This window comes from Lactuca serriola, chromosome 5 (assembly GCF_051521515.1).
Source record: "Lactuca serriola cultivar US96UC23 chromosome 5, Lser_US96UC23_V15, whole genome shotgun sequence".
NCBI lineage: Eukaryota > Viridiplantae > Streptophyta > Magnoliopsida > Asterales > Asteraceae > Lactuca > Lactuca serriola.
Window position 1 is genome coordinate 261991855 of NC_136412.1, and position 11540 is coordinate 262003394.

The window sequence follows — 11540 nt, forward strand, 5'->3', positions numbered from 1 at the left end:
ATGTTTTGCTTGAAATATCTTTATGATTCTTCTTTTTCAAGAAAAATATTTTGATTGTAGGTTAGTGAAGAATTGTCATCAAGTTTCTATGGTTGAATGATGTTAAATGAAGAAAAAAAATTCATAAAAATGGATATAGGTTTTTTTGTTTGAGCAAAGTTGCGAATGTTAGTTTTTTCTTTTGATTTAAATGTATGTTTATGTAACATCTTTATTTATATATTCAACCACCCAATGCTCTTATTTATTTGATTGTAGTTTTTCTATTTTGATTATGTTTATTTTCTATTATTTTTTTGTTGGGTTATCCTACACAACATATTTAAAAGACAATATTTAAAAGATAACATAATTTTGAACATTTGATATGTAATTATGAGACTTATCATGATATGTTCTTCATATGAAAGTAATTTATCCATATTACTACGACAAGAATTACATATGATATTTACAAATATATATATATATATATATTATATGTGATTTGTTTAACATGTATATGCACCTATATATGTTATAAATTTATAATTAAATATTTTTATGTTTAATAATTGAAGGGATTAAAATGATGAATCAAAACCAATTATTTAGAAGAATATAATAATAATAATAATAATAATAATAATAATAATAATAATAATAATAATAAATATACATTTCCAAGTACTGAATTCATTTGAAACTCACACTACAATTCAAAAGCTTTCTAATTTATGTATATTTATTAGTTATAACTCAAAAGTTTTTAACTTATGATTATTAATTAGTAATCACTAATAACTTTTTATTTTCCTTTCTTTTATAAGGTTGTAAAGTTTTGCTCATTAAAAACATTAATGTATTTGAAAAGATTTATGATTTAAATATGAAGAGTTAATATAAATGTTATAATAGATGTTTTAGTGTTTTATGTTATTAAAAATTATAGTGTTTATTTTTCATATTTTTTATTATTTGTTGTATATATATCTTTTTTAATATAAATGTTATAATAGATAATTTTCTATTTTTATGTTACTAAAAGTTGTAGTTCATATTTTTGTTCATACGTTTTGTTACCCGTTATATTATCATTCATTTGATATATAATTTACATAATTTTAAACGGTTTATAATATTATCAAAATAATTGTATATATCACAATGACTTAAAAATTAAACTATAATGTTTAATAAAACTAATATGTTAACTATATGTTTGCTTTACTACTAACATTTTGTTTCAAAGTAGAAATATTAAATAATAATTTGGTAAAAGTTATTATTTTAACTATATAATTCTATTTTCGCGCAACGTGCGGGGATTCGACTAGTTTAAATATATGAAATTCATTGTTTTGATAAGAGGTCGCTCATTATTGGACTGAACCCCCCAAAGCTGGTTATTGAAAGTTTGAAACCACATTTCAAAATTCGTTGTTGCTTTTTGGTTTGGGTTATATCCGAATTTGGTTTTCAGTTGGGTTGGGTAACTTCGAACCAAAACAAATTCGGATATCTGATTTTATATATCACTAGGTGTGAGATCCGTGTATCACAATGGTTTATTAAAAATAAAAGTTTAGTATTAATATATAAACATTAAACATTTTTTAAAGTTATATTTTTACATAAAATAAACATAAATAATATAATAAATAAGTAAGTAATTCAACTTATACTAAAAAAACTATTGTCATATTTTAAATAATAAAGCTGAAAATATGAAAATGTAAACATTAAGTATTTTTTTAATCTATCTTTGATATCTTGACTTCAGAAAATTTGAAGTCATTGAATATTAAACCAAAATTGACATAATTTTATTCTAAAATCATATACAAACTCTAAGCTACACACTGGGAAAAGCCGCATGCTATTCTGATTGCAAACGAATTAGATATATATGTTTTAAAGTTTTCACATAAACCGGTTTCACCCCTAAAATCAGTTCTAGTTCCTAACACTAGTTCCGGTCCCGGTTTACTCGAACCCGATGGACCCAAACTCGGACTGACGAAACTTGGATAAACCCATTCTTTAAACCCGGAACCCAAAACGGTTCTAACGGTTCCGATTCCGGTTTAAATCTAAACCCTATTATGTATTCATCAATTCGTAAATCCAAAACCTCCACAATAGTGGAACATTTTAATGGAACTTTCATTTCAAGACGAATAAATTCTAATTTATAAGATACTCTATTAATTTTTTATAACTAACTATTTAGTTATGAATTTTAACTAATAATGATTTTTAGAAAATTTTAACCACAATGTATTGAAAAGGCTAATCGAAAAGAAACTAATGTAAGGAAAAGTTTAAAAGTTTTTTTTTCATTATTTTAACTCATCCACAATTCACAAAATCATACACCGTGTTTGTTATGCATTTTAGATTTTCTTCGCAAAAATTTCATTTAGGTCCCGTTTGATATGCATCTTTCCAGGTTCAAACAGATCTTTCTGGCTGAATGGACCGGAAAGATTGTTTGATTTGCACAAAAAAATGATATTTCCTGGTAAGATATGTCTTTACTAGAAAGCCCCAAAATCATATCTTTCTGGCTGAATGGGTTGGAAAGACAATTATGTACCAAACCCCGCCTCTTTCTTTCTTTCTTTCTTGGATTATTAATTTTTTTAAATAACTTTTTTTAAATTTATTTTTTATTTTTTATTACTTTTTTTCATTATTCAACACAGTCAATCAGATGTATAATCAAACAACATGGTTTCTTTCCCAGTCAGAAAACTTTCCCAAACAACACTTTATCGGACAACACTTTCCCAGACAGAAACTATCAAACGGGACCTTAGTTCATCTTTTTTATTCCTATACTTGGTTTGGAAAAATAATAAAAAAAATCCCTTTCCAGCAGTTTTAGATAAGATGATTATTTTTTTCAAAGGAAAACATTCTTAATTTCATTTTAATCGGTTAAGGTGCTTGGCTTTATGATGAGTTAAAATACATTGAAAATAGATGTCTTTATGATTTTATCCCCTACAAAAACAAAAACTCAAACACCTAATTTTATACAACAATTTATGTGCATCTAATTTGTTTAAATTTCAAAGAATATTAAGTTTGACCATTTCACAAAAAAAAACGATCAATAATCAACATTAACAAAATTATTTATTTCTTTTCTCCATTTAATTCTTCCTCTCTTTACATAATGAGATATAGGTACAAAGATACACTAACCCTCATAAACTCATAAAGTCTTGGACCTTAAAATATATTAAATGGAGAAACAAATACAAATAAGTATTTTACAATTAATTGCTAGCTCGAATTTGTTAAATAATGAAAGAAAGAAACGTCTCTTAGAATTTATTGTCAATTTTAATACAATTGATACATAACATATATATAAACTCTTACTTAAAATGTGAAATTTTAATTTAAGAAAATTGAAAACATAAGAAAATGCCGAGTGGAAAAAAAATAATTCAAAAATTCTACAAAATGACATGTGTCAAATAAATTGAGAGTGTGACATTTGACAAATGATTTTTATTTTTATATAGGTTGAAAATTTCTTAAAGTGATCAACACTATTACTTGGAAAAGTGCATATGGATTATCCGATTAGAAATCATTTATATTTATATGGGTAAATTACACGGATGGTCCCTGTGGTTTAGGGTAATATATGTGTTTGGTCCCTAAGAACCTTTTTAACTCGGACCGTCCTTATTTTATAATGTTGTTGCACGCTTGGTCCCTATCCATTCTAAAAAGTCTATTTTACCCTTATCTATTTCTTTTTTAATTAAATTTTTATTTACTTATTAATTTATTATTTTTTTAAATATTATTTATAATTTAATAAAAAATAATTTTCTCACACCTACTGAAAACGTTCGTCCAACTCTTTCTCCCTCATTTCCTCCCCTTCGACCTTCATGTTCGGCTTCCATAACTAAATCACATCCGGCGACCTCCATAGCTTCACTTCGATGACTGCCACTGCTTTACATCCGGTGTTCGGTGGCCATGAAAACCAGCGATTTTAGATACCCAAACCCCCACCCTCATAATCATCCTCTTTCTGAAACCATTGCCAATGAAATCAAACTCGAATTCGTCGACATCATCGGCCTCCTCATCTACTTACCTCCTCATTCTTACCTGATAATATATATTCTCTCTCTCTCTCTCTCTCTCTCTCTCTCTTCCTCTCTCATCTCCTCAGTTGCAAGAAAACAACACCAGGAAACATGAAATTCTGGTATCCCCCATCACCAAAACCAGCATTGGACCTGGAACTTCCGACCTCCTCATTTTGGTTTTGTTGATAAAACACGAAGATGGCGTAGATGGAATTAAATGATTTTTTCTTTTAGGTTGTTGACTTCTTGATATTTTGGTTTTGCTGAAAAAAAAACCCAATTTACCTGGGTTCATCATTCAACCACGGTTGATTTCTTGACAAATTTGGCAAAGATATTCAGATTTCTTAAGATGTTTTTGTGTTTGTCCGATCATCTTCTCCGACTACCTTCATCTTCAGTGTCGATTACATCTCATCCATCTTCCCTCATCACCATCGACCTGAATAGATTTCTTTAAATCGGAGGATTTTAAGGAAGATAGTATTGGAGGCAGAAGATATGGGTGGGGGAGAAAACGTGGGAGATGATAGTGGGTTACAAATGTTGTCGGCGCGATCGACAGTGATGATGATGCCACCGGTGGTCAGGTCCCACTAATTTAGTGTTCTTTAGGGTTCTGACAACCAAGTAAGAGAAAGAGAGACCACGATTGTGAACACAATCTCCAATGAAGATGTGGCAGCAAAGGGGGCGGACTTGTAGCAAAAGAGGTGGAGGTATCACCGGTGATGTGGTCTAGGTTTAGGTTCTTAAAATTCGATAATTAAAGGACGGGATTTATTTAAGATGGTTGGTGTATTTGATTTTCATTTAAAGTTTCGTTGGGGTCTAGTGATTATTGTGTGGGTGTGTTTTATGTTTTTTTTAATAATTAAAAAATAAAAATAAAATATATACATAAGAGTTGGACCGATATTTTTAATAGATGTGGAAAAATTATTTTTTATTAAATTATAAATAATATTTAAACAAATAATGAATAAACAAATAAATACAAATTTAATTAAAAAAGAAATGGATAAGGGTAAATTAGACTTTTTAGATTGGTCAGGGACCAAGCGTGCAACAAAATTATAAAGTAGGGATGGTCCGAGTTAAAAAAAATTGTTAGAGACCAAACACGTAGATTACCCTAAACCACATGGACCATCCGTGTAATTTACCCTATTTATATAGACTAAAATTTGTTAGAGTATGATAGTATTTATTACTTTGGTGTATTAGAAATCATTCATATTATCCGATTAGAAGTCATCCATATTTATATAGACTAAATCTGTTAGAATATGATAGTATTTATTATTTTGGTGTAGTAAAGTGGTACATTTCTTAATTTGCCTTTGGCAATATTATATAGTTAATGAACTATAATTTTATTATCAAATACCAGCATATTTGCACTTGTAAAAAATCATATTTTTTAGGGTTTATATTTTGGTCCAACGATTTAAAGACGGATTAATGCCTCGACTATGTATGGTTTGAGTCGGCTATGTTGTTTCATTACGTTATTGCTGCTCATGCTAAAAGTTGATTTTTAAGCAACCGTAGAAATTAGAATCTCTAAGACATCTCTATGCAATTTTTCTACAATATAGAAAATCTAGGATATTGCACTTCCACCACATCAATATGTCAAAAACATTTATAATCTGGTAACAACTTCTTAGCTAAATAATCATGCAACTCGATTTTTTCAAATCTATCATCCTCAGAAAGCCTAGTATTGAAATCAAGTTGCCATGTTATGTATTTGCTCACTTCAGTGGCCGTATCATTTTCTACAACATTTGGTTCATTATCATGTATGTGTTCTTCATTCATCATTGCTTGTTTATCATGCTTAGAGACATCTACAACTATAAAAATAAAAATTAAAATTAAAAATTAAAAATAAAATTGTATCACTATATCCAGCAAAAATAGTTGGTTATCATTACAGATTTAAACGATAAATGAAACAATTTGTATCCAGCTGGTTATCACATTAATTCCCATTTTCTCATGCACTACTTACATAAAGATTACCACCTTGATAGGAGAAAAAGAAGCCTGGAAAGGAACATTTTAGGTGGTTTTTGAGCTATTAGTCGTGCATCTAAATAATGATTCTACATCAAGTTTAACCAATTTTCACCCAAGTATATCCAAAAGTATTCAAGACAAAAAAAAATCTTTTACCTATTAGATTTCATGAAATCAAATTGTAATGCCCTGTTCTGAATCATTACCCATTTAGGTGTAGGTGATGTAATGTGGATGATTCAGACATTCAGATTTGGTTTTGGGACCAAGGGGTATTTTGGTAATAAGGTAGCGGGCTTTTATGGAAATTGGATTTTCGTTCGGGGAACTTTATTGCAAGTATGATTTGATTAAAGTATAGAGCTTCTCTTTACCTTTTCAAGGATATAAGGATGGTCGGAATAAGAGTTATATCAAAGAAGTTATGGCCTTCGAAATAAGTTAGGGTTTAAGGGTAAACCCTAGTACGCGGGGCATACCAAGGGAGTATACGGGGCGTACTGATGCGAAGGGTGTTACACCATGCGTAATGGGGTGTACGCTTAGCGTACTATGAGAATGGGATCAGGGTGCGAGACCTTATAAGCTTGGCGTACGAGGAGTACGCTAGGCGTACGAGGGTGAGTAAGAAACCCTAATTTTACATGATGTACCCTATATAAGCTTTATGTTAGCCTCTTTTGTTCATTTCTAAGCCAACCTCCATACCCTAAAAACCCTAAATCAACCCTTTAGCCTCTTGGTGGTTTTCTTGAGCTATTAGAAGGCTTTGGTGCACATTTTGCCCTTGGGAAGGAAAGAAGAGAAGCTTGAAGTTGTTTTGCTTAGTGGAAAGGCTTTGGATCCAAAATTATCATCTTGTGGAGAAGCTTTCTGAGGTATCAAGTTTGCATCTTGGCTTGTATATGTCTAGATCTCTTCATGGTTAGGTTGTTATGATTTTGGTCTCCTTTTTGGGTCTATGGATGAATTGGGTTGTTTAAGGGCTTGTTCTTTAGATTTGAATTTTTTATGGTATCCTTGAGCTTAAAGGTGCAAGGTTTATGTGAATTTTAGTGTCATGCATGCATTAAGTAACTATTAAGTCCGTTTTAAGATTAAGAGCTTCATTTAGCCGTGTATGAATGTAAAGTTGGCAACTTTACGTGATAATCCAGCTCAAGGGAGTTAGATCTATGCTTTGGAGCTTTGTCTTAATGGATTAAATGGAAAATCAAGTTTAGGCAGAATGGGGTGAGTACGCTGGGCGTACAAGTAGGTGCACTTAGCGTCCAAGCCTCCAAGCGAGTATGCTGCACGTACGTGCTTGTACGCCTCGTGTACTTGGTCTATTGGGCCTCACATGGTTTGGGCTTCGGTTTAGGCTATCTTTTGAGCTTGGTTGCTTGGGGCTTTGTTGGGCCATCTGAAAACAAGTGTTTTGGATTATGGAAAAGTTAATGGGCTTTAGGGTAAGGCCCTTGTAAGGGTTTGGGTCCAATTTTCCATAAGTGGGTTTTGGATGATTTTTAGTTTGTGGGCCTTTGTGATTGGGAGTTTGGGTCTTAGTCTTGGACCAAACTAGGTGATGGATAAAATGGTCTTTTTACGCCATATATGGATTGTTGGATTTGTATTGGAACCCAAATGTTAATTGGGTGTTATTTGTTTGATAGCACGGGGATTCTAGCAAGATCAGCAGTCAGAGATTTATTCGTGGGTTTTATTGTCGAGGTGAGTCTCCTCACTATGTTATTGGTCGAAAGCATCAATGTCGGCCCATTTGGTTTATGTATTATAGGAAGACTAGGGGGTGACCCTTGTAACATCCAAAATTTCAAAACAATTAAAACTTTTCAAAATCACCCATTTTATTAACATTGTTGCAAAAAGGTTTTCAATACATTATTAAACAGAGTAATTTCCCAGGTTCATATCATAAAACACCAACGCGAGGAACGGTACGATCACGCCTTTGCCTTGCCACAGACTCTTGAGAACCTGAAACATAAAACCACAACTGTAAGCCCGAAAGCTTAGTGAGATACCCCAGAATACCAACCACATATACGCCTTTCCAGGCCCTGACCTTCCGGTCCATCACACAACATAATCGCCTTCCGGCCCATAACATATCGCCTTCCGGCCCATAAGCATAAAATGCATATATAACATAACAAATAATCATATAGCAGTTCATAGACAACAATCGATCAACAGATCACATATCATAGCATTACTCTAACAAGATACCGGTCTAGCCGGTCACTATCATAACATTACCCTATGAATCAGTCAACATACTAAATGCATACATACGCCTTTCCAAGCCATGACCTTCCGGTCCACATAGTAATGCCTTCCGGCCCATAACATGTATTGCCTTCCGGCCCATAATATATAACAACTGACAACTACCCGGATTCCCATCCGATAAAAGGGTTGGCATTGGTGCCATAAACCCTAGCGATATAGTGAGGATAACTCACCTCGAAACTACCGACCGAACAGATAGCTCAAGCTGCTCCGAGCACTGATACGATCTCCACCTCTGGATAGCCACCAATGCACTGAACTCAAACGATAAACAACAATTACCAAAATACCCCTGGAACCACTGGTAAATCCTTGGTCAAAGACAAGGTCAAAGTCAACCCCTGACTGACCCTACTCGCCGAGTCAACCCTAAGACTCGCCGAGTCCCCAGGCTCAGAACTTCACTCAACCCGCGACCTAACTCGCCGAGTCACCCCAAGACTCGCCGAGTTCAACGACTCTGAGTCCGCTCGCCCTTAACTCACCGATTCCTTAAGACACCCTTTCTACACGTCGAGTATCCCCTTTTTACTCGACGAGTTCCTCCTGGAAGAATCGCGGGGCCACCCCGACTCAACTCGCCGAGTCTGAAGAACAACTCGACGAGTCCCAGTTATTCTTCAAGCTACTCGCCGAGTCTGTTCATCGGACTCGTCGAGTCCATGCCATGCAGTCGATCAAACTGCTTCCTGAGATAAGTATCGTCCCGAAATACACAAGCATGGGACCTTCTGGACCTCTAAGGTCCTAATACAGGGTTATAGTCGTCTGGGTAACAAGGTACTAATCCATCTAATCACCAAATGGGTTCCATAAACCCTAAATCCATGCACACATCAACATATCAGAAGAAGATCCGAAATATTACCTGAATGACGCACTCTCTGTGTCCCCAACCCGCAGAACTCGAATCCCTTGCTGTTCCTTTAGCCAAAACTCTTCTCCTCCTTGCACAACAATTCCTTCAAGGCCCTAATATCCTTTAATCTTGCTCCAGATGCCCACAGCCGTTTAGGGTTCTTCTCGGTCGACTAAAGACGGACAATGACGGCCTATAAGTGCCTCTTATACGTTCCAAAACCAAACGGCTAGGGTTTCCGCTGAACAGCGTCGACTCGCCGAGTCCATATCGGACTCGTCGAGTCCAGTCGCGAACCCGCGACCCGGTCTGCGATCCTACTCGGCGAGTCTAGGCTCCAACTCGCCGAGTCCCCTCTTAAATCACCCCAAAAACATAATTATATCAATATTTGGAATTCCGGGCTGTTACATGGCATTTGTATGAAAAACCAGGAGGTGGCTCATGGTAGATCTATATGCAAGACCAGAGTTTGGACTCTGACAGTTAAGTAGATAAGTAGTTGTATATATATGCTAGTTGTCTTTGTGATGCTTACATGGAAGACTAGGAGGTGACTCCTAGAAGTTGTCTATAAGATGAATGGTTTTGGTCCCCGGCTTGACAAAGAAAGACCATGATATGGCTTGTGGTATAATGGAAAAACTATGGTTGACACATAACACCTCCTATTGCATGTTGATATGTATGACTCGTATGTTATGTATGCTATGTGGTATTTTGGGGAACTCACTAAGCTTTGTGATTACAATTTGTGGTTTATGTTTTCAGGTACTTCCAGTTCGAAAGGGAAGGGCCCGACTTGATCGTCGCGCATACACCCGTGTTTTCCGTAACTCGTGATTTTAGTAATATACTCTGATAATTGTTTTTAATTGAAATACTCCTAAATGTTTGGATAAAGGATAAATGAGTGTTTTTATTATATTAAAAATGAAATTTGTATCCTATGTTTTTCGGGACGTTACAAGTTGGTATTAGAGCCTTAGTTTGAGGGATTCGGGCATACCCTCGTGTATGCCTGGACTCAAACTGAGGGTTTGGTGGAAATTTTCATAAAATAAATCTTTTATTAAATGGTTTCTAATCAAAGAAAGGGGTGTGATGCGTGCAATCGGCCAAACTCAAGTAAGTGGTTCCTAGAATACCAATACATGCTTATTATGATATATGATATGACTATGAGAACTGCATGCTAGATTAGGGCTAAGGATTTGCTCAAGATTTTATGATAGGAGAGATGCATTTATATGTCTGATGCATGCAAATAGCTACACCTAATTTTACATACTATTCTACTTGCTATTCGACCCAAGGCAGTGTACCCTTTCACAAATAGTATAATACAAAAGTCGGATATCGAACACAGGGAACGAGATTAATTATTTAACCTACTTACTATTAAATTAACCTAAAATTCTAGCAAAAGTAAATTAGTTTTAATCTAATTTTGCAAGTTAGACAAACTTAAATTCTCAACAACTATTCAATCAATTATTAAAAACACTTATGTTAGTTCGAATCCATTTTCCCTCAATGGTTTAGCTATTAATTATGACAATTCCCGTTGATTATCAATTATTTTATTATTAGCAATTCAAGTCCAAATTTACTAATATTTAATTAATTCATGTAGAGCTATGCATGGTCATACATAACTTAACACATAATCAATTATTAGATATGATTGGAACTATGTAAGATTGAGTTAACAAACACAATTATGGTCATAATATGAGTTCATTAGCACAACCAAATTCAATACTTTAATTACTTATCTAAGATTGGTTTGATCTTAACTCTAATAATCTAATGTTCACTAAATTACTAGGTAATCTAATTCATGCAGATTAATGGTCACTAAACTACACAGAGTATGAATTTAAAGCAATCTAATATTAAATTAAGCATGCTAGGTATAACAATCACACACAAGCCATTAACCAACAAGAAAAGTCTATATTAATATAACCAAACCATGAGTTTCAGCTTCATCTAGCTAACAGAAACAAGTAGATTTAGCTACTCATAACAACAAATAAACAATCAATCTCAACTAATAAAGACATAGTAAATTGTACCAAATTAGAATAAAGTTTTTATCACTCTTCTTCTTCCTTGGTGTTATTACCAAGTTTCTGGCTTTTATTCCTCTAAAAAAACAACTTTTGGAACTTTTAATCTCCAACCAACCTCGTCAAATCGTGAGGATCAAGGATATATATATATATATATATATATATATATATATATAT